Source organism: Leiobunum rupestre, chromosome 4 (assembly GCF_980474605.1).
Source record: "Leiobunum rupestre chromosome 4, qqLeiRupe1.1.hap1, whole genome shotgun sequence".
Taxonomy (NCBI): Eukaryota; Metazoa; Arthropoda; class Arachnida; order Opiliones; family Sclerosomatidae; genus Leiobunum; species Leiobunum rupestre.
Window position 1 is genome coordinate 25307951 of NC_143387.1, and position 22923 is coordinate 25330873.

Sequence of the window (22923 nt, forward strand, 5' to 3'; positions counted from 1 at the left end):
CGCCAGGAACTACGACTGTGACGAATACTTGTGCGATGGTACGTTTACATATTGCCCCAAACGATTTTACCAACCAGTAAAGTCTTCCATTTTCCACTAGTGTCTTGTTTTTTGCCTTCTAAGACGCGGGAGTGTTATCGGAATATGTGGACGTTTTTAGTAAATGTATGCCTCAAATATCGACTGACTCTAAACCCTGAGATCTGAATGTTTGACTATAAACTTGCCGCTCACTTAGCAGCCAAAGAAATTTTCCCGGACGCAATTCTTAAAGGACGCAGATTCCATCAAATTGGAATAAAAAAAACATACTTCATAAAAAATGTGCCATTTTGGGTTATCTAGATATGTACCGTTTTAGACAATTCTAATTTTGATGGGGGGGAAATGAAGTGTGCTGTTTTGAACGACCTCCTTTTACAGGTTAATTCCAATACCAACTTTTACCGTAATAGTAACTAGATATTTAATGTACATAACAGCTTTAGTCCTGTTATTCGATTTACCGTAATATTTACAGTAAATTTTCAGTAATTAACAATCATCCTGCGGTGAGGCTGCGCGATTTGGAATTTTCTCGAAGTGCAAAGGTCGACTTTTGCGTTTAGTTTTACTTTTGGTTTTGAGCGTCACTTTGGCTTTTTTACTTTGTATAGCGGTTTCTGACGGCGTTAGAGCTATAGTAGTCGTAGGTAGTCATTGTCAATACGCTTAAAGTAAGTAAGCCTAATATTAATAAATTATCCAATAGTGAAATCTAAATAGTTTAATTATGATTTGATAAAAGCTAAACTGAAACTACTCCAAGTTCGAACCCGCTCCAAATTTCCTCATTATCTTCTTGGATGGCGGTCTTTGGCGGCGTTAGTGCTAGTTGTAGTAGGAATTTAATACATCTAAAGTAAGTTAACGTAAATTTAAATTAATCGGCTTGTTGTAGTAGGAAGTCAATACGTCCAAAGTAAGTTAACCTTAATTTCAATTAATTGATTAATGGCGAAATATAATATTTATTTTTATGATTTTATAAAGGCTAAAACTGAAACTCCTCCAACCCAAATGGCCTCACTATTTTATCGGATGGCGGCTTTAGGGATAGTTGTAGTTGGAAGTCAATATATCTTAAAAGTAAGCCTTAATTTCAATTAATAAATAGCGAAACTATTTTTTTTATTATAATTTGATAAAGGCCAGAACTGAAACTGGTCAAGTTGACGAATTCATTTATTCAAAAGGAAATCAATACACATAAATAAGTAAACCGATATTTTAATTATTTAATGTAGGGCAAAATTTAATATTTATTATGATTATATAAAAACCGAAACTGATACACCTGAAACCCAAATAGCCTCATCATCTAACTTATTTATCCAGAACGATGATGATGAAGAACTACCCAGCCGAACTCAGGAAAAAGAAAATCCAAAGCCATTACATAATAGCATTGGCAGTGGTGTACAGGGTTCGTACAAAATTTCAGGAATGAAATTGCCTGACATTTCCAGGTTTTCCCTGACCAAATTTCCAAATTTCCCTGACCATTTTTGTAGAATAAATTAATGTTTTGAGGTAAAATCTTCAAAAATATTTATTATATATCTTCAATACGTCTTTCAAAAATTTATTTTCTGGATTTGTTTAGGGTCATTTTAAAATTCCCTTACTTTTTTGGACCATTTTATAATTCCCTGTTTATTCAGTAACCATTTGGAATCATTTTCGAACTCCCTGACTTTTCCCTGACCTTTTGGAAACATTTTCAAATTCCCTGACTTTTCCAGGTATTCCAGGTCGTGTACGAACCCTGGCGTACCAAAAGGTGGAACTATTGCCAGCTTCTTTAAGCAGACTAGTGAAGATTCCTTTTATATCGTTTTTGATTAAATAATTACTCTTAATAAAACACATTTCTGAAACATAGACTCGTGATTGTTTTTCTTAACTACACGATTTAAAGACTTAAAAAACGCAATCAACTACCTGCTGTCACAACAGGATATTAAGGTTATATTTGAAAATTACCGTAAAAGCAATTAGAAGTTTCATGTTGGAAAAACAGTAACTTCAAATATAATGTTAATTATACTTTATATATTTCATGGATGAGATAATTAGCGAATTAGTAGATAAGTCCATTATAAAAAGGGATAAAAAAAGCTAAACCCTAAACGAATTTGAAGAAAATTTAAAAACTTACATAGCTCGTACCGATAGGTCTTCGAGCAAACAAAAAGACGCGAAACTCGGACGAAATAGATCTTGCCTAGAACAGGGAATTTTCTGCCAGATATATTCCTGTAAAATTAACAGCAATTTTTAACAGTGTATGGGCTTTTTCCCTTGGAAATTCGCGCCCAATTGATGGAATCCACGTCGATCCTGCGAAGGTACACGTTGCATTTTGATGGCCTAGATGGGTGCTCCTCTCACAAGTAAGACACTTTTGTTGCCACTATTTTGTAGCTCCAAAATATTTATAATTAATACCAAAGCAATCTTTAGCGATCAACGCGGCTCAAACACTCGAAAGTAATGTCCGTAAAATATTTCACTGTGGGACGTATCTAGTTCTACGTTAACATTTGCGCACGATTTAAACCTAAATCAAACATTTCCAACTAATGGATTGAGATATGACGAAAGTGAGATAAACTAAAGCCGAATTGTTGCAATGTAAATATAGGTCCCGATTCATTATACGCACGTAGGCCTATTAAAACGGGTCATTTGAATGAACGTAGTTGCGGACCAGAATTGACAAGTAGACAGTTTTATTCCTTATCGATCATAGCTCGACATGCCGCCATTCAGCCACTTTATAAAAAGGCTGGGGAGCCAAAAAACGGGATTCTTCGACTTCTTCTTTCATTTGAAATGATCGCGAATAGCATTTAGTCTTAGTGGAATCCGCTCTTTTCCCTCGCCGGCGAGGTAAAGGCTTTTTGACCCAAGACTTAATGCTCTTAAGACTTTCCTAATCCTTCCTCGAATAGAAGGTTTTCTCGAAAACTCCTCGCTACCGGATGAATAGGCGCGTAGGAAAGTTTTGGATGAAGAGGGGTACAGCTTGGATTCTAAATTTGGCGCCCTCCTCGTCGGCAGGCTTTTTGCGCCCTTTCTAAAACAATTTTGCGCCCTTTTCAAACCAATTTTCCACCCCTTTCCAATTTGAAGGGGGGTACATTGTGCCCCTGTATTCCCCGTTCCTACGGCACTGTGAACGATCAGCTTATTTTTCGCGTAATTTCTCGGTGGGGCGTGCTGACATCAACGAGTGACCTATCGGTGAAACGAGGACCCTTAAAATTGGCCAAGGCCCTTTTTAGTTCAATTAGGGAGAGTATAAATATAGGACGCGGAAGCCGGTGTTAGTTGCTAATGGTCGGGTCCGAGACGCTGGTTTTCGGCAGCGTCTCCTAATTGTAACTCGGCCAGACGGAATGCCGAGGACGGACTCCGAACGGAGTCTCCAGCCCGGAGACGAGAAAATGAAATAGAAGCGAAAAAAACTATCGTTTTCGTCCGATTGGAACTTATATTCTTATTTCCTGCCATGCTCTCCGCCTGTCCTTCCTTTACAATGGTACTTTCTGGTGCGGGCGAAGGGGACAATTGAAATGGGAAATAAGAGCGGGGGTGTTCCTCCTTCCTTATACGAGGAGAATTTGGCACCCGGCCCACTATGCCAAAAATTTCTTTTCGAGTTCGGCTTTCTGAGACAAAAAAAAGATCTGGTAGGGCACTCTGCCGGAAAAAGAGACTGAAAACCCGATCAGACGGAGGAGCCGGGTTTTGCATCTTTCGTCGCCGCTGCCAGCATCTGCCTGGCCGCTCTGCCCGCGCGTGTCGTTGAAATCAAACTCTCGAGGAATGGCTCACGGGACAAGCCTCACTGATTTTCTTGTTATGGCGAGGGGGGGGGGGCATAAAAGGGGTTCGGTGGCTTGGAAGGAGCTAATTTATTTATCCCCACTCTCTCGTGGTGGAGACCCTAGAAGAGGCTTTTTATGTCACTGGATCATGCCCGGATTGGATTGACCTTGCCCCAATTTTCCGTTCTTTGCTGGATCTTGAGCGATGCGAAGGTTTCCCCCATAAAAGTAACTACTACAGTTATTTCGGCTGACTTGTTACGGTTAATCTCGACTTTTTATTGTTCGGAATTTACGGGCGTCCTATTCACGGGACGGATTTTCGTACCATATATTCCACTTCGAACTAGTTCAGAGAAACGCCAACCTTTAGGGTTACGGCTTCTTACGCCAGTCAAGTTGCCATCTTTTATATAACAAAATATCTCCTGATATTTCATAAAAATAATCTCGACTCGAATATTATTTTTCGTCAAGGATGGGATATTGTCTGGGCTTCTTTTCAATCTCCGATCTTTAAAATTATCGAACAAAATATATCTATTCCATTTGGATTAGGACCGTGTGAAACTGATAAAAATGGCCAAATATATTTGCTGATTCTTACAGCTGACTCGTGTTTTGGATAAATTAACCTAATGATTCGTAATTTATGGATTTATAATGAAATAATTTACAATTATAAAATTATAAGATTCGCGTGAAATTTTATTTTATGCTGAAAGTTATTTTAAGTCCCTAAATCACGTCAAAGTTTATTTGTTTTATCGCTATTTCCCTTAATACGTTATTTCTCTCAAGGTACATTTTAAAAACTTTATTCGCAATAGCTCTAGCGAGTTTTTCAACTTGGCCCTCTAACATCAATGACAAACAAAGAAAAATAATAATAAATAATTGAATTTATTGAATTGATCAGTCGCATTTCATACAGAATTAATCAATCGCCAAGTTGAATGCTATAGGTTTCCAAAGGCGGTTTTAAATTGAAAAAAACCGGCCGTTTACTTTCTATTTTCTAGAACAACGTTTTCCTATTTCAAGCCTCGCAATGAAACCTAGCTTAAGCCGAAAAGATAGTACCCGTAAAGTGTGATAAAATTTATAAAACAAAAACTTCGTGGACATCGTTAATTTAAAACAATTGTATTGGGAGCTTTCGCATTCTGTATCTTTTTAAAATATCAGTAGTTGAGATTTAACCGCGGAAAGAAATTTTACAATATAGGTACCAAAATACGTTGAAGGAAATTTAAATTTACAATATAACAATACTTTTTTTATGTATAGAGTAAAAAGAAAGTTATTTCAAATAAAAATAGGCTACTCACCTCAACCTGTCAAAGTCATTAATCCACATATTAATGTAGTCAGAAGTTTTGTTTCAGATTTAAATATTCCGAAAAAGTCATAGGAGTATCTCCATATATAATCAGAACAAAAATCTAAATGAAGAATCGAACAGTTTCGTCTCATTTCATCCTTTTCGTATCAACTCTTCATTCCATCTCATTTATATCACTCGCAAGTAATTTATTTAAAACCCGAATTATGACTTTATTTGAATGGAATTTATCGGGATTAAAGAGATTCCGTGGTCACCGCGAGACTCGGAGTGTCGAAAGTGGTGTTGTCTCAGTTGTTGCTCCCTGGCAAAAGGAAACTCAAAGCGAAAGGGTTCCCTCCGAACCCGTCGCCAACGCCGTCTCGCAATTCAGCAGAGCCACCCTCGGAACTATCGCCCTCTCGCAGGCGAGCAGGCGGGGGGACGAAAAGCCTCTCGAGTGCGCATGTCACAAAGAGTTAGCTTTGTAAATTTTCAGAACCCTTCATTTTCGGCAATATTCCACACGGTGACATAGCCATTTTTAGTCCCCTTGTTCTCCTCCCTTCTTTGATATTTGTATTACTTTTGAGATTTTAGATCGTCGAATGTTATACTCTTATGAGGTCTGCTGGGTGTCAGGGTAATTTCATACCAATATAAATCATTTTATTTTAAAAATAGGCCTTTCTATAAATGAACGTTGCCCTCTTGTTTACTGTTTTTCTCTCTAACTTCTACAATGCTTCCCAGCTCTCCCACTAAAGAGAGCTAATGAACTCGTCCATAGGTTTGATTGCACAATTTCAAGAACAAGCTGGGCAGTCATAGCGAATTTACGGAAAGGCCTATTAAATACGTATAGTTTTATATATAAAACTAAATTATATAAATTAATAATATTTCAAATATGGATCAAACTCAGTAGTTGCTACTCAAAATTCCAGAATGATATTTGGTGATTTCCTGTACTTCGTATCAGTTCACTCTGGCCGAATACGGAATATTTAGCTTATCACATTTAGGTTTATTAACATAAATGATGTAGTCAGAAACTTAAATTCAGCGTTTTGAGCTGTTTTGCCTAGATTTTAAAATTTGGTACTAGTTTTTTTCCGAACGTTTAAGGGGTATTTGTGTTTTTATTTTGCTAAGGTACGAAATATCCATTTTCAAATTGATAGATCGTCAGTTCGTGGTAGCTATTTTTCTTAAAAGTTTTTGTATAATTCTGAGTTAATCATTTTAAAGGTCGAAATTGACATTTTGAAGGACATCATCATTTTTAAAGTGGAGGCCGCCATTTACTATAGATTGTCCAATGAGGCATATTTTAACTCCGACTATGCATAAGATAGAACTAGGGACTTTATCTTTTCTATTTAATAAAGGCGCGCTACTCATACTCCGTGGCACGTTCCAGTTAACACGTTAATAGAAGCGGGAAAGAACCCTAGTGTTGTGAGGCGCCATCTGGAATATAAATCGTCCTCATTGAAGTAATGCACACATGAAGTATGCATTTTTTTGGTACGCCTATCTTTTCAAAGCTAAATATAAATAAACCCAAAGCGAAATTACAGGCAGAGTGTAAATTGAACTGAAAAACGCTTGGTTTACAGTTTTCGAGAAACGAATTTGTTTAAGATTGGACTTCGATCTTCTTATGCCTGTTTACAGGAAATTTATTAAAATGTTTAGTCTGCCGTGATAAAAAAAGGCTTTTGAGCAACGCAGTTGTTTTAAGAAAAGGGCACGAGCTCGGAGAAATTCTATTGGTTCTTTAAGTTGAAATCGTGTTCTGGAGCGCACTTAATAACATGTCCACGGCAATGGAAACAGGGGCGGCGTTTGGGGTAGGCGAGACAGGTTACGTTTGTTTTCACTTAGGGGCCCACAAATCGACTTGAGGGGGCCACTCAAGTCGATTTGAAGTGCCTAAAATTAAATTAAATATTTGATAATAGTTAATACAGTAAAGGTTTAAACACCGCAATAATAATAATAAAATAAGTTACCCGACAAAAAACGAAATAAATTACCTTTTAGCTTTCACAAATCCGGAAATTTACATATATTTTTAATTCTGCCGTCGTCAGTTTCGAGTTAGTAGACAGCGTACCGTTTTCGAATTTACTAACATAGACTGTCGCAAAATTAGATGTACAAATCCTGAAGATTTTAATGTTGTCAGTAAGTAGGCAGGTTTAATTTTTGTAAATTCTGCTAGCAACGACGGATCGAAAAGTTATGATTGTCGTGAAATTAGTCCGAAGGTATTATTTATGAAGTCAATATCCACTGGTTGAAGTGCACGAATGGGCATATCTCTTGCCCTTCTCCTCACTCATTAATATGTCACCCCTCAATGGAAAACAAAATATGCGATCAGTCCCAGACCTTTTCCAAAATTTATTTTTGCCAACAATCTAAGATCCTAAATGTTCAGAACCACGTTTCAACCGAGGAAAAAAAGGTATTTGCCTAGATATTCCAATTTCGGAGGGAGTTGAATTCGTTGTTTGGTTAACTGGTGCTATCTTATTTTAAGAGAAATTCACCAAATTCGTGTTTCTTTATCATCAAATCCCAAAACGTAGAATACACTTTCACGTGGATAGCCACAGAAAACCACGCAGAATGGGCCCTATTTGAATTCAGGTTTTTAACTTCGGTTTACATAAATCTAAAATGTTTAAATAAACGTTCTCATTTCTACCGTAAGTTAACCATTTAAAATAATCGATAAGAAGGGTTTTAGTCTTTTAATCTCAAAAGTATAATTTAGGGTTGCTCCACTTGTTTGGCGTAGAAACGTGCAAGGAGAGAGAAAAATGATCGAATTATCTGAGTAGGCTGCTTCCCTCCCTTCTTTAACTTCTATTATTTTCTTGGGTAACTTGTCTCAGTTGTCTGACGCCCTGTCGATTTTGTCAAATGGGCCTTTTAAGGATTCCACTCTTTTACGCGTATAAAGATACTCTTCTTTTTTGAGTAAACTATTCAGAAATCCTTCTTTATACTTATATTACTAATCTGCTTTCAGTACGAATAACAATCTCTCATAAATTTAGCTGGTGTCAGCTAGTCCCCAATAACAATACCGAATATCCAAAGGAAATTATGTTTTTGTTTTTTTTACGGTAATCCATACCTGCTAAATATGTCAATAACAAGAACGTGTGTAGGATTTGATGTTTTTCCTTTATGACATAAATGTATATTCTTCGACGAAACCTTAAGATATGACGTCTCTTTCAAAACGTGACGAAACTCCCGTCATCAATTTTACAGGGTGTCTCAACTTGCTACATCAGGTCATTTTTCATAAAAGGTATATTACCTAGAATTACAAAATTTTCAGAGGATATTTTTCAATAAGGAATTTTCTAATATGAAAAATTCGGAGAAATTGAGAAAATTTCACCGTTTTGGAATTTTCCCGGTATGGTGTTGGAAAAAACATTTCAAGGAGAAAGTTGTAGAGCATATTGAAAAAATTCCCAATGGAAATTATTGGGTCGAAAATGGTCTATTTTTCACAAAGCTATGAGTTTATGAGGTCGAAACCAAAGACGTCTGTAATCGACCAAGGGAATGTCATCTAGCTCATTTGCTATTTCGTTTAGAAGAAATTTTAACTAATTCTGCCTATCAACAGAATTGGAGGGGAAATGGACCATACGTGTTGTCTACATTGTACGTGATGTGATTGGCTTCATTTAAACATGTGTGTTGGCTAGGATATTAAATAGCCCATCTGTTAATTAAGCAGTTACAGTTGCAAAAGTCAAAAGCCGTTGTTTACTTCCATGCCTGTTGTAGTGTCGTAAGGTACGGATGAATGTTATGACGATTTAGGACAGCGGTTCCCAAATTTATTTTGCTATGGAACCCTAAATTATCCACCTAATTCTGGTGGAACCCCAACTAATTTTTTTACTTATCTTAAAAGACTCTTGACACAAACAAAGATGGCCGCGCTGCGAATTCTCGGAACCCCTGTGATCCTTCCACGGAACCCTAGGGTTCCGTGGAACACCTTTTGGGAACCGCTGATTTAGGACACTCAGACACAGGCCTTAGGCAAACCTAAATCTTCGCTTGCGGTTGTTACGCTAGATCAAGGGTGTGCAATAAAATGGGCAAGGACAGCCTCTTCCCTGTCGATGCTATGACGCTAGAGGTCGGGGATGGTTAACTTTTATTCAATAGATGAAGCTCTCAAAATTATTCGTAAAACGTTTTGATCAAGTAATTTATATTTCTGTATTATCCGATTAATTTTTTGATAAATTTGTAAAATTAATCGGAAAAACGACGTTTTTTTCGATAAAAAGCTTAAATTTTACGAATAATGCATGTTTTTAATAATTTTCCGAAATATTAACCCGTAAATTTCTTTGTTTAAATTTTTTTCCCGAAAAAATTCAATTTAAACATGGATAATGATTAACCGTCCCCGACCTCTATAAGACGCCTTGCCCACGGAACCTTGGAGCGATGTTTTCAGTATTGTTCAAACCACGAAAGAATTTAAGAACGGTGGTCTGAATCGGTCTAATATAATTCGGACAGCTTATACAATTGCTATACAATTACATTCACCTAAATTCTGGATTATCATAAACACACGCTGTTAATGGGAAAAGGCCATAATTAAGTACAATGGTTTCTATTAAGTGTAACGTTAAATATCAAAGTCATCGCTAACCTTTGAGTCTATGCGTTGTCTCAAAAATGTGTTTTAATTATTCTAGGTCTATTTGAACATGAAATATTATTCCAACTGCTTTGCAGCAGTGAAAGATACCATACATTTACTAAATAATTATGATTAAATAAACTCTTTAAACCATTGAATTAAAAAAACACACATTTTGGTGAATTAGTGAATTCCCTAAAATATAGGCTGAAAATTTTGATGTTCTAGATAATGTACTTTTTGAGAAGCATTTGTCTGTTCATGTAAATTGATAACCTAATGCGTTTTTAAAAAGTATTAAAAGGATTATAACCGTTTTGCTCTTTCCAGGCCAATTAATATATGTTACATAAGAGCCAATGAGTTTTTCACGGAGATGTTATACACAGGCAAATTTCCGTGTAAGTATGTTACATAGCTCACTACCCTTCATTTAGACTTCGGTTGGAACTTAATTAATTAAAATTGATGGTTAAATTTTCTTTTCATCAATATAAAATATTTTAAATTTTGTTCTAAAGTAGACATGGCTTCAATTGTTTCGTACCTCATGAATTTATAAAACAGGGGAATCACGTAAAGAATACGCCCAAAAGCCAGGGCTATCAATTCATTCTTGGTATAGTTACAGGGATACCTATAGTTGTCAAGCTTTCTACTTTAGTATGATTCAGAAAACATATATAGAGTTCAATCATGAAATTTAACATTATAACTTATATAAATGAAGAAAGTGATTTAATTAAATACTGAAATAGTTAATATTTACGATTAGTATCATTTTAATATACGTGTAAGAAATCAATACAGCTTACTGTTTACATGCCGTCACGATCTTTTACATGCAAGAGATACTGCAGCTACAGAAGAGCTACGTAACGTATACCCATAGACATAATAATGAAATAGACACCTTACGCGGAGTTTGATTTGCCAAAAATATACGGGAGCGATAACTAGCAGACAGCCGGCAGTTGTTCCGTATTCCTGGGGTACTACGTGTAAAGCGCCACTTAAGTTTAGTGGCGCTTTAGACTAGGCGCCCACTGGCTCTCTGTTTCGTATCCGTCCTGCCTTCCACAAGGCATTGTCTCCGTTGCGTAGCAAAGGCTTGTGGAAGCTAGGACGGAGACGTTACGAGGAGCAGTGGGCGCTTGGCCTAGGCCATGTAGTACCTAACGCTTAGGAATATTTATCCGGTTTAAAATCAGACGCAAAAACTTTAGGGGTGAATTTGATAAACGGGTAGTACTTTTATGTTAGCTAACATGTTTCATAATTCGTTTTGGTGATTTGTTTTATTAAAAAGTTATAGAAAAAATGTTTTCTACTAAAAATCTATTTTTATTTGGTAAAAAAGGTTAATATTAGTGTTTTTACGCATTGCAATAACAAGTAAAGCAATACCGGAAAAGGTTTCATTCCATAAGTAGGATTAAATTATCATATTATTTCAATGAATATTCATTCTTATTTAAAATCATTGTATAACTATAGGTTTCCCTTATCTAAACCTACAATACTTTATCAATGGACAATTGCTGTAAATCGTGGCACATTCAATTCATGATATAATTTGTAATTATCACTTTTTAGAACGGGATATACAAATTGTAAATGGCAAAAGGTGGGTCACACCAAAAGCCATTCCAACTCTGGTTTGGTTTCCATAGAATTAAAACAAGTAAAAATAGTCTAAATAATTTTTTTATTAAATTTAAAGAAATTACATCCAGTTGAAAGTGAAATAGAAAAAACCGGTGATGCTAACTTCTCACCTTTAAATTTTGTAAGTTTAATTATGTTATTATAATTTGAGCAAGATCTCTTTTGTTTTTAGCCAATTTTGTTTAGTTGTTATGAAGAGATATTCCTCTCTCTATAAAAGAAATGTAGTCTAAGAACTAGAACTTGCTGTATTACGAAATATTGTTGGCATGGACATCTTCCCAGATCACCATGAACATGTTTGATGCTGAAGTTGGAATCGAACATCATCATTAAGAAAGTTATTAATTTATATTGCAAGCTCAGACTCCAAAAATTAGCGAAGGACAAAAATCTAGAAATGAAGGGTCAAGCCATCAGACCTAAATTGTCAAACCTAATTTTATTTCAAGGACAAAGGCTTTAGTAGAATCATCCATTTCATCGAAATTCCATTTACTTTTGTTTACCATTTAGAATCTCAGAATATTCCCATAACAAGCCATAACAACAACACACCGGATTGTCGTGAACAGCGAAATAAAAGACGCGAACTTTTCCGACATAAAAACCGGTAAACCTTTTTCCTCTTATTTCAAAACAGAACTGGCCGTTAATTTATTTTTACACGCGAAAAATAACACCTTTTTTAACAGCAACCAAAAACTCACTTTCACGCGCGCGTGCGCTATATAAACATTTGAAAACGAATATAGGTAGATGTACTATACAAAATTACGATGTGTACAACCGAACATTCCGCCCGCCTTGAAATAACGAATTTCAAATGAGATAGTAAAAGTCCGAAAAGTTACATTTGCATACATAAATAACCCTTAGTAAACAGTTTGAATACAATTAAAATCAGTCTAGTGGTAACTGGCATAATTTAACTACGGGTCTTTTCAGTGATTTGTCAGAGGTTCTGACAGTTACGACGCGAACTTGATTGTCTTGTCCTGGATGAAGTTCAGTGATTCTTGCCATTCTCCACTTGGTTGGAGGTAAATCTTCATCTTTGAGCAAGACCAAGTCGCCGACTCGTAGATTCGGTTTTGGTGTAGTCCACTTTGGACGTTGTTGAAGGCGAGAGAGGAATTCATTTCGCCAACGGTTCCAAAAGTGCTGCAGTACTTGTTGGCCCAATTGCCAACGTGACAGGCGGTTGACGTTTTCAGAAGTGAGATCTGGTTCGGGTATTGCGGTGAGCGCATCTCCGATTAGGAAATGTCCAGGTGTCAACGCATTGAAGTCGTTTGGATCCGAGCTTAACGCCGTTAAAGGACGTGAATTTAAGCAAGCTTCGATTTGGCAAAGAAGCGTTTGCATTTCTTCAAAGTTTAGAACCATGGTGCCAAGAACTCGTTTCAGATGATACTTGACGGACTTCACCCCGGCTTCCCAGAGGCCTCCAAAATGTGGCGCTGCAGGCGGGTTGAAGTGCCAATTAATTCCTTCGTCTGCGAGCCATCGTGACACTTGATCGTTGTTGTTTGTAGAGACTATGAATTTGATGAATGTTTTCATCTCTCGATCGGCTCCTGTAAAGTTGGTTCCACAGTCGCTGTAAATGTCGGCGCATTTTCCTCGTCGAGCAACAAAGCGTTTCAATGCTGCCAGAAATGCTTCGGTGGTCATGTCACTGACAAGTTCAAGATGAATTGATCTTGTGGTAAAGCAAGCGAAGACGGCAATGTATCCCTTAAACCTGAGGTGACTTCGTCCCTTCATTAGTTTAAGGGTAAATGGCCCTGCGTAGTCGACTCCACACTTCAAAAATGGCCGAGCAGGATTTACTCTCGCTGGTGGTAAACCGCCCATAAGTTGCTTTACAGTGACTGCCTGCTGTCGTACACATGAAACACATCTTCTGATATGGAAACGTATGGCATCACGAAGACCGACGATCCAATAACGTTTCTGTAAGACAGAAGTTAGTAGTTGAGCACCTCCGTGAAAATGTTTTTCGTGCTCGTGTTGTATTAGAAGTTCTGTTAATTTGCTCTGTCTCGGTAACAGTGCCGGATGCCTTTGTTCGTATGGTAAGTTGGAGTGGCAAAGTCTGCCACCAACTCTAAGAATCCCATCTTGATCGATGTACGGACGCATCGAAAGGATTTTACTTTTCCGTGGTAATTCCTTGTTTTGTTTAAGGCAAGCTATCTCTTCGTTAAAACTGTTGCTTTGGACGACCCGAATCCAATGGGATAGCGCCTTTTCGTTCTCTTCCTTCGATAAAGGTCCAGTAATCCTCAATTCTGTCGCATTTCGCGAATTGAAGACAAAACGTAGAATGTAGGCGGTGATATGAATGAGTTTTTTAAGCGCTGAAAATTTGGAAACGAGCGTGAAATCCATTTGATGATGTGTTACTAAAGAAATAATTCGTCTTTCCTCGGATAAACATTCATTTGGCTCTGAGAGTTCATGTAGTTCTTGCGTTGTTGCGGCGAAAATAAGGCACTGCGGTCCATGCCACCAGAGACCATGATTTCCCAGTTCGCTAGCGGATATTCCTCGAGAAGCGCAATCTGCAGGGTTGCTGTCTCCTGAAATGTGATGCCATTGCGCTCTCGGTAGTTTCTCGTGGATTTCTGACACTCGATTGGCTACGAACGTTTTCCAACGTTGCGGTGGAGCTTTCAACCAAGCTAGGACGATTGTTGAGTCCGACCAGCAATGAACATCAGCTATATCCAATCTCAATGACTCCCTGATCAGTTGAATCAGAGAAGCCAAAAGTAATGCACCAGATAATTCCAGTCTCGGAAGTGTGATTTGTTTGAGCGGAGCGACTCTTGTTTTCGCAGCGATCAGTTGTATTTTGATTTGTCCGTTGTTATTCACCGTCTTCAGGTATACGGCAGCTGCGTACGCTTTCTCCGATGCGTCACAAAATCCATGCAGGCTAATGTCCGTAGCATTAGCTTGCGAAATGTGCCGTTGAACCGTAATGTTTTCAATTTCTGGTAAATCGGTTCGAAACGACCTCCATTTAGCTTCAAGTGGTTGGGGAAGTTGCTCATCCCAATTCAATTTTAGCTGCCACATTTCCTGTAACATCAGTTTCGCTCGAACGGTTACTGGTGCCAACAGTCCCAGAGGATCGAATATCCTTGCTGTATCCGAAAGAATCGTACGTTTAGTGATTGAACTTCTTGACGCTGGAGAAGTAACCATAAACGAGAAATTATCAGCCGAAGGAGTCCAATATAGGCCAAGAGTCTTGACTGATTCGTCGTTCTCGATGCATAGTGGCTTTTGTAAATCCTTCATGTTGGCTGGTAGTGTATCCAATAATGCAGCTTCATTCGACGCCCATTTCCTTATTTCAAATCCTGCTTGAGATGTAGCTTGAATGATTTCTGACTGAAGTCTTAAAACGTTCTCAATCGTTTCGTCTCCTGTCATTAGATCGTCCATGTAGAAGTCATTTTGTAAAGCCGAAGATGCCAACGGAAGTGTCTCTTTCACGTCATGGCCGAGTTGCTTCAAGACTTTAGTTGCTAGGTATGGCGTTGATGCGGTTCCATATGTAACCGTTAGCAAACGGTATTCGAGCAAGGGTTCGTGTGAGTTGTTTCGCCAAACAATTCTTTGAAGATCGGAGTCGTCTGGATGTACTCTAATTTGACGAAACATTTTGGCAAGGTCTGCTTTCATTACAATGCGATGTTGACGAAAGCGAATAAGGAGGTTGACCAAATCATCTTGAAGTTTTGGCCCCACTAGCAGATTATCGTTTAGGGAAACTCCAGTTGTAGATTTGGCAGAGGCGTCGAACACCACACGAACTCTCGTGGTGGTACTGTCTTCTTTGAATACCGCATGATGACGCACGTAGTAAGATGGATTGGTTTCGATTTTTATTTCATTCGAGGGAATGAGTTCCATATGTCCAAGGGCAATGTATTCCCCCATGAACTTGCGGTACTCCTCATAGAGATTCGGGTTAACACGTAGACGTCGTTCTAAGTGAGAGAATCGACGGATTGCCATTTGTTTAGAATCTCCAAGTTTTGGTGCATCGTTTATCTTTGGTAGTCGTACAGTGAATCTTCCTGTAGAGTCACGTGTATGTGATTCTTCAAAGTTCTTTTCACATTGAATTTCTGTTGGAGATAGTATTCTTCGAGGCTGGATGTCTTCTAGCTCCCAAAGATGTTTCAAATCTGCTTCCAATGTACAATGGTGGACCTTTATTTTCGAACTTCTTCCGGCCATCAGCAATGGACCGGAAACTGCCCATCCGAAAAGAGTATTAAAGGCACCTGGAAGACCTTCTTTCCCCTTGCAAATGCCATCTTGTAAGAGCTCTAGATACACGTCAGCACCTAGTAAAATATCCACTTGTCCAGGGCTATGAAAAGTTGGATCAGCAAGTGTTAAGCCTTTCAAGTGTAGACAATTTCCAGGATCGAACGGACTGTTAGGTAAATAATCCGTGACCTTTTTCAGGACGATTGCCTCGACGATGACCTCCGACGTGTTAATGATATTTAACTGAATATTCACCATGACACTGCCTTGAGAGGTGTTCATTCCGGTTGCTCCAATTCCGTCAACTGAGACGTTGAAACGTGTTCGCTTCAATCTTAGTTTCCTCGTGAATTGTTCCGTGATGAAACTGGCTTGAGAACCCGAGTCCAGAAGCGCTCGGGCTGGATAAAGTTGCTCGTCAAGTCCCTTGACTTGGACCATTGCGGTTGCCAAGATAACTTGGGTTGATCCAATTATTTCACGAGATGGGCATGAAACTACACCGGAGGTTGCCTTCGTCTTCGTTAATTCCTTCTCTTGATGTAGAAGTGTGTTATGTCGTGCGTTGCATTTCCTACAATGACCAGATTTGCAGTCATTGCTTTGATGACCGGTTCGTAAGCAATTGAAACACATGGCACTCCTCTTGACCATGTTCCAACGCTCGTCCGAAGATGCATTCAGAAAATTGGTACATTTGTATACAGAGTGTGTTTCGTTGCAAAAGTGACACGTCTCGCTCAGAGCACCATGATGAGCCTTTGTACTCGGTCTCTGATGTAATGGAGGCTTCGACTTGATTGCAGTAGTTGTAGGCGGAGCTGCTGCTAAGGCTCTGGCCCGTTGTTCAAGAAATGTAACGAGATCCTCGAAAGTTGGTCTTTCGGTCCCCCTCAGGGAAAGTTCCCATTGTCGGCGAGATTCTGAATCCAGTTTTTCCTTTACAAGATGAAGTAGTATGGAGTCCCAATGTTGTACTGGTTCTTTGAGAACCTTGAGCGCCCTTATGCATTCGGCGGTGGTATCGATGAGCGTTCGTAAAGCGGATGAAGATTCTTGGATGACATTAGGTTGACTGAAGAGACGTTTTACGTGTGCATCGATGATTTCCCGGGTATTGTTGAACCGATTGTTTAAGATATCCCAAGCTTCCAGATAATTAGCGTCAGTTACCGGAATAGATTGAACTAGGAGCGCTGCTTCGTTTCGTAATGATGACTTCAAATACTGAAACTTCTGAGCTCCGGTGAGCGATTCGTTGTTGTGTACGGTGGCCGTGAAGAGATCGTGAAATGGAAGCCAATCGACGTAACCACCGCTGAATGATGGAAGTTCCAGCTTAGGTAAACGTACATCACTAGCTGGTCTGACTTGTCTCACTGGAATGTTTGCTGCTCTTTCATTTGATTCAGTGACGAGTAGGATTGTCAGATCTTCGAGTCGAGCGACTAGAGGGTTGTATTCATCTTCGTGATCCGCGAAGTCGTCGTCGTCGGGATCGATATTTGCAACTACGGCATCGTGAACCTCATCCAAGTCTTTCGATAGTTTTTCCACCTTGTCTACATACAGCTTCAAGGCGACGTCAGATAGATTCGTTGCTGTTTGACCCACCGCATTTTCAATCCTGGTGATCTGTCCCTTGATAGCTGCTCTTCTTCTCACCAGAACATCCATGATGACTTATGTTGATTCGTTTACGATCGGGATATGATCGATGGTTTAAACGGTTTCCAACGGAGAATCCACGCTAATTTTCACTGTCTCTCACGGAAAGATAGCCGATTCGATGATTAGTTGAGGAACATAATCAAGTTGACGAATGTATCCGGCTCGACGGACCAAAAAATGTCGTGAACAGCGAAATAAAAGACGCGAACTTTTCCGACATAAAAACCGGAAAACCTTTTTCCTCTTATTTCAAAACAGAACTGGCCGTTAATTTATTTTTACACGCGCAAAAAATAACACCTTTTTTAACAGCAACCAAAAACTCACTTTCACGCGCGCGTGCGCTATATAAACATTTGAAAACGAATATAGGTAGATGTACTATTCAAAATTACGATGTGTACAACCGAACAGGATAGTACACGAGTTACTTAAGCCTTTGACAAAATATCATTTCGCAATTAGAATTTTTTTGTTTTTAATTAAAAGATTATCTGCTGCTTTTTATTTGGGTTTGAAAGAATTAATTGACTTATTTAAAAATTATAATAAAAATTAACCTTATTTTAAATTCTCACAGCCGAAATATTCGCGAGTCACGTCAGAGTGCCTAAAAGATTACAAACACGAACATGTGTGACGTGTCACGTGATGATTTTTTATTTTATCACCTAATCGACAGGCGTCGCTTAAACGTGGTACCACAGGAATACGGAAAAATACCGGTTGTCTGCTTGGCGTCGCCTCCGTATTAACCGTCCGTAGAATCAAAGATAATTTAAACTTCGTACCCTAGATTCGAATACTGAGAGCTTTCCCATTCACGGTTTTGTTACGAAGCGTTTACCCTCTTCCGGCACGTGACCTCAGAAAAATCGGCTCCATCGGTTGCGGTAAGGCGCTATATTTAGGCCTAGGTTTGTTTTATTTAAAACAAGAGTATTTATAGAAACACGCTTAATTGTAAATCATATATTTCCAATAAAAACTTACTTCAACAAATGGTAATTCTGGTTCTTGAATATCTTCTTTCGGTAATGATGCCAATCTTGAAGAATTTTCTAAAATTTCATGCAAATATTCCTTAAGAATGTCGATGTTAAACACGAACCCTATTAAAATGGTAAATGAAATTGAATGAACTATTAAGTTTAGTCAAATTATGCTTGAATCGCTTGTAAGATTATATTACTCACCTTTAGTAAGTCTAGGTTTTTTCTTTCGATTTGAAACTTTTTTAGTGCTATAATTGTGGTCCATCATGTTTTAAAACTTCCGAGTTGAACGCATAACGCGTCCAAAAAAATTAGTTTCTATCCCTAGATGGCAGTAGTGCGCCACCATTGGAGCGAATTTTTTCTGAGTTCCGGCGGGAAGTGGGTAAACGCTATCGGCAACGCGCGAGAGAGTGATTTCGAATCTAGGGTACGAAGTTTAAATTATCTTTGGTAGAATCTTGGGTCTAATACCTGCTGAGATAAATTTGCCAGAGCTTTAACAGCGGAACTTCGACCGTCACCTATATGCTAAAGTTCTTGCAGCTGCAGGCCGAGTCACTGACTCACTTCTGGAAAATCGAGACCCGTATTCGGAGATAAATTTCAAGGCCGCGGCAGCTGCAGCGCTTAACGGCGAGGCGTTGACGGCCGTTTCCATTCCTTCTTCTAGAGGAGGCAAGAGCGCGAGCCCGGCCAATGGAAAATGTACGATACATTGTGGTTTTTTTATTAAACTTCAGGAAGTGTTATTGTTTATAACTACACAAAAACCTCGTTTTTGTCACTGCTTCAACTTGTTTGGGTGCACGTTTGCGATTATGGTAAGTCACAAGTATCTTAGTGATAAAATTATTTTAGTAAAACTATTTATGAAATAACGGTTGTAGTGCAACCGTTCAACGATGGCGTCGTAATTTTCGTTGAACCTAAACCTAGTTTATATAAGGGACAAACGATAAGTTTTATGCGAACTTAAGAATATCAAATGCAAGTGCTTTCTTCTCACCTTTAAATTTTGACCAAGGATCATTTCGTGTAGGTTTAATTAGGTTTAATTTGAATTTGAAACCGGCGCGAGCGGTCGCATTATTTTTTTCTCGTGACACCTTTTTAATTTTAATTTGAGTTTTATTGTTAGGGTTAACAAAAATTTTCTTTTTCGTAATACTTTTAGGGTTAGTCTGTAGTTTTCGGACATTTATATTTTTTCTAAATTAGCTGAGTGGTCTGGATTGTGCAAATGCAGCCTCCTTTTGGAGGCTTAGTGGCGCCTATTTCCAGTACTTTAGTTTTATTTCTCCCGTTGGAATCTATGGACTGTACCTGGGTATAACGTTGGTTTATGTCGCTGTCATCCTTGGTGAAGGAACTTGCGTTCGGTGCTCCGGCTTACCCGTTTTGGATGAGACTTTCCGCAACACTTCATGGTCGGATTGCTCCTCGGTTCGCGCAGACTTTGAACTTGAAGATTGCCGCCGTTTTCGTTCTCTACCATGTACGATACTCTTTAATGCTGACTATACAATGTCGCCATTGATTGCTGTACGGTTTACGACCCTTCCTTGTTGCGGGGACGTTGAAACTAATCCTGGACCAGCTTTAAATGTGAAATGGCCGTGTGGAAATTGTGGAAAACCGGTTGCCAAGAACCAAATGGGACTATTCTGCGTTGGAGATCATTGCCAAAGGTGGTTTCATGTCAAATGCGTTAATATGGAGCGCCATGAATATCAGCGTATACGTTCCACGAATGAAGAATTTGTCTGTGGAAAGTGCGCGTTACCTGCGTTCAGTGATTCGTTCTTCACTGTTACTGACTCTACGCTTTCGACTTCTATGCGCGTGAATGATTCCCCATCGCTAACACGTCCAAAACGATCTCGAAATGTAAAATTTCTACTTTCAAACGTTCGGAGCTTACGCAACAAGATCAAGGACTTAACAGTTTTTAACTCTGACCATTTCGAAATTTTTGGACTCACTGAAACGTGGCTTGACTCATCGGTACTAGACTCTGAAATCTTCCCTCAAGATTACGTTACCTTTCGTTATGACCGTTCTACGCGTGGTGGTGGTGTTCTGCTTGCCATTCATGACTCACTACATCCTCTTCCGGTTATAATTCCTGATGAGCTTCTCACGACTGATGATGGAGTTCCTATAGAGGCAGTTTCCTCGACGTTTACGTGTGGTTCCCGAACTGCTGTGGCCGGCTGCGTATATTGCCCACCTCGCTCTTCTGTCGCTTCCATGGTCGTACTGTGTGACCTTCTGGGCTATCTGCACGAGACGCTACCTCCTCACGATGTGTTCTTTTTACTCCCCAGGAGCAGCTTTTTAACGATACTATGTTGGGATTTGGTCTTCAATAAACAGTGACTTCCCCGACTCGAGGAGAAAATTTACTTTACCTGGTTTTTATAAATGATCACCGATTTCTCAATGGAGTTCACACTAGAGATAATCTACCTGGCTGTGATCACTTTGCTGTTTCTGGCACCCTCAACTTCCCACGTCCATTTGTTCAGAGAATTAATCGTATTGTTCTCAAGTACAAGGATCTGTCTCCGGAAGACCTAGTTGCGACTGTACACTATGCTCCTTGGGACATTGCGTTTTCTTCGTGCACTATTGATGAGACTTGGGAGCTTTGGCTTGATATCTTTTGGGCGTGCGTTAAGGACAATATTCCTTCTGTTGACATTCGAGGAAAGATGCGTTCGCCCTGGATTACGGGTGAACTCGTTCACGATAGCCACGTTAAGAACTCGCTGTTTATGAAAGCTAAGAAAACCGGGAAAGATTCTGATTGGAAACGATATAAAGACTTTAACAATGCCTTACGAAGAAAGACTACACTCTTAGAAAAAAGGGTGTTTGGAGGGTTTTTCCTAGAGCTCCCGGGTTCTTTGTAGATCTCTAATGAGTTTTTAGTCATCGAAGAGGTTGTTTATACAACCTTAGGGTTTTATTTTTATCCTTTAGGCCTAGCATATAACCTTGGCTACAAAGGGTTTTATGTGGACCAGGTAGGGTTTTTTTTAACACGTAGGGTTTTTGTTTGACCATGTAGGGTTTTCGTTTGACCGCGCACGGTGTTTGTTGACCGCGGAAGGGGGTGTTTGTTGACCAATAATGGGTTTATTCTAGATCTTCAAATATTTGAACCTTTGGGTATCTCAACAACTTAATGCTATTTATTGTTGAAGTTTAATATAGATCTTAATCAAGTTTTCATTTGACCCTTAAAGGGGAATTGTCACCACCCTAAAATTGGTTAAAACCATTTAAATGGATAGAGGACTTCCGAAAATGTTCATACAAATATTTCATGTTAATATTTCCAGTATTTGATTTATTATTAACAACCAAATTTCGTGTTTTATCCCCCCCGACTCGAGAATCTCAGAACCGCTTGGTTGAACCTACCCGCAGCGCCATCTCGTGAACGAAATATAATTTTCCCCGGTTTTATCGTTTTTCGGTCGGAACTGTCGTCTGCTACGACATTCTCCTTGGCTATTTAACCGAGTTATATTCGTAGATTGTAGTTTATCATGTTTTTAAAATGCCTTACACGCCGCACTTTCTCAAATTTTTTGCCGCTTCAATGGGTGGTAGATAAAACCTAGTTAAGATATGAGACCAACCTTTGAGGCTACTAGATGGAACCTTGAAGGGTTTTAACGAAAGCCCCACGCGGAGGTAGTGAAATTTGTGGATGGATTGAAATAGAACCCATGGCGGGGCTAGGTAAAACCTTAAAGGTGCTACGGAGGATTAACTTAGCACCTAGGTTGGAGTTACATAGAACCTTCTATAGTTCCAATATAACCTAAAAGGGGTTGTTGATAAAACCGAAAGAAGATGTATGAAAAACTCCTGACGGTACAAGATAAAAACCTTAAATGGAAGATAATCAAACCCCTGGCTGTGCCAAATGAAACCTCAAAACAAGGGCCATACATAACACCTTTACGGGTTGAAAATAAGGGACATCGATAAAAAACCCTTTTTCCGGTTACATAACACCAATTTTTCTAAGAGTGTAGAGAAGCTTATGACGGTTCTGTGTCACTTCTACATGATACTATCATTGCTTATCCAAAACGGTTTTGGAGTTTCGTTCGCTCGAAGTCCCAGCTTCCACCTCCGTCATCTTTTAAGGCCCAGGACAGACAACTATCATGTCCATTGGCCATAGCGACGGCTTTTTGGTGATTTCTTCTATCGCAGCTTTACAAAACCGGACCCAGATCTGACTCTTCCCAGTCTTGGACCGAGTGCGAATACTTTCTCTCTTACTTCTATTGACTCTTCAGAAGTTGGCACGGCTTTAAAACGTATGAAGTCGGGATCTGCCTGACGGTATAACACCCAGGC

At 39.0% G+C, this 22923-nt stretch overlaps 1 protein-coding gene across 1 annotated transcript in view; it reads right to left on the bottom strand.

The window, feature by feature from the left end:
* The window catches only part of LOC149947253 (alpha-1A adrenergic receptor-like), a 101833-nt gene extending 96319 nt beyond the window's left edge, over nt 1-5514 (bottom strand). Inside the window, exon 1 of the mRNA XM_090171714.1 lies at nt 5207-5514. The gene's annotated coding sequence lies outside the window, so the exon portion shown is untranslated. The remainder of the gene's footprint in view (nt 1-5206) is intronic.
* Between the last annotated feature and the right edge of the window lie 17409 nt (nt 5515-22923).